Raw genomic sequence first — 2,125 nt, forward strand, 5'->3', positions numbered from 1 at the left:
CATGAGAATTTGCTGGGTTTCTGGACTGAGTCCAAAAGAGAGAGGAGCGGGGAGGAAGGGTACACATGGTGCTGCCCTTGAATCTACAGACCCAATCTGGGAAACCTTACATCAGGAGTCCCTCGACACCGCCCCCATCGAGGAGAGAGAGGATGGCTGGCTAGTGAGCTCTTGGTTGGCGGTTCTGAATAAATGTGCACATGCTTCCTGTAAAGCTTGCTATTACTAAGTCTGTCTGGTTGTGGCCAAGAAGCTTCGGGACCATGACAGTCACATTAAGTGTTTTTTGGCTTATTCTTTCATCACAAATAATGTACAGCATTTCCCAAAATATGTTCTGTGGCCTGTGGTGTTCTGCGGGACATTGATGGGTCTTAGGGTAGGGACCTAATGCAGACTAACTGGCCACCCTTCCTCTTCTTGCACAACAGGCCAAACGACTGGCCTTCCATAGAATTTCCTTTGGGGGAGACGCTCACCTAACAGTTCCAAGCCTAGCAATGTATACTGTCTCCTAGCTAGCAGGACACTGAGCCCAAAAATAAAATCATTCAGAAAATTTGGTAAAGAATTATCAGGGGACGGGCGCCTGGTGGCTCAGTCGTTAAGCACCTTCGGCTCAGGGCGTGATCCCGGCATTCTGGGATCGAGCCCCACATCAGGCTCCTCCGCTGGGAGCCTGCTTCTCCCTCTCCCACTCCTCCTGCTTGTGTTCCCTCACTCGCTGGCTGTCTCTCTGTCAAATAAATAAATCTTTGAGAGAAAAAGAAAAAAGAATTATCGGGATTATTAGGAGCACCTGAAATGGTCTGAGGGCCATCCTGACGGTTTTTAGCTTCTTGCTTTCCCTTTTAACTAGTCTCCACCTAGTGCGGTGTGTTTCAGGCTAGTTTGAGACCCATTCGTCAATTGTGAACTGCCCTGACATTTTTGTTTCCTAAACTGTTGTTGAGATCACTGTAGGTTCATATAGTCAGAAGAAATAATACAGAAATTCTGTGTGCCCTTCACCCAGCTCCCCCCAGTGGTAGCATCTCGAATGACTGTAGTGCAGTATCTCGGCCAGGACCATGTTGTGGACACAGTCCGGCCTGACCCGTGTGTGTGTGTGTGTGTGCGCGCATGCATGTTGTGGGGGGGGTGTATTTCTGTGTGTTTGTCATGTATGTAACTTTTTTAAAGATTTTATTTATTTGAGAGCCTGAGCGCAAGCGGGGGGGAGGGGGAGAAGCTAAGCAGGGAGCCCAATGCAGGGCTCAATCCCGGGACCCTGAGATGATGACCTGAGCTGAAGGCAGACACTTAACTGAGCCACCCAGGCGCCCCAGCTTTTTTTTTAAACAGGATGAGAGTGCATCACATTTCTCAAGGGCAGGTATTGATTTTGGAATGTGTTTTGGTTATGTACACACATCTTGATTAGATTAGATTCTAAAATGTCTTTTACTGTGGGTCACAGTCAAGAAATCTGAAAGCCATAGGTCATTCAGTCACCTGCTCTCCACTGAAATGGGCTCTTAGTTCGGGACATAGCTCGGTGCGCATCCCAACAAACCTGTGCCCTGGGGAGGCGTGGCCCCTTGTCACCTGCTTTTGCTGGGTGGCAAACCTGGAAGAGAGCACCAGCTGCTGTGTCAGCCCTCTCCTGGGGAGCTGGTACTTAGCAGGTGCCATTTCCATTCCTTTGGTCTCATTAGAAGTGAAGACCCTCGTCCCAGCAGCTCCTGAGGCCAAAGACCCAAGCCGGGGTCTGCTCTGGGGGCTCTTGAGTTCGAGCAATGCTACCCCCTTCTGGGGATTGCTAAAAGCACTGCAGTGGCTCTGAGAGGGCCGTGGAGAATCCAGTTTAATCTTCACAGGAAGGACCAGGGTTTCTTCTGCCCAGAGACCTGACTTGGGGCTTCCTGAGGCCAAGGTCCTGGCCAGGATTGTGCCCAGAGCCCTCCAGAGGCTCCCAAGGGCCTGTCTGCTCTTGCCTATGGGGAGTGAAGAGTGTGGACCATGGCTCCTGGAGGCCAGTCAGAGTCCAGCAAGCCCTGGTGCCTCCTTGCCTCCATTCGTCCAGTTAGCCAGTTAGTGAGAACCCCAGCCCCTGCATACCACACCTACCCCGTCTGGGCCCCCA

Source organism: Ailuropoda melanoleuca, chromosome 2, assembly GCF_002007445.2.
Source record: "Ailuropoda melanoleuca isolate Jingjing chromosome 2, ASM200744v2, whole genome shotgun sequence".
NCBI classification, from domain to species: domain Eukaryota; kingdom Metazoa; phylum Chordata; class Mammalia; order Carnivora; family Ursidae; genus Ailuropoda; species Ailuropoda melanoleuca.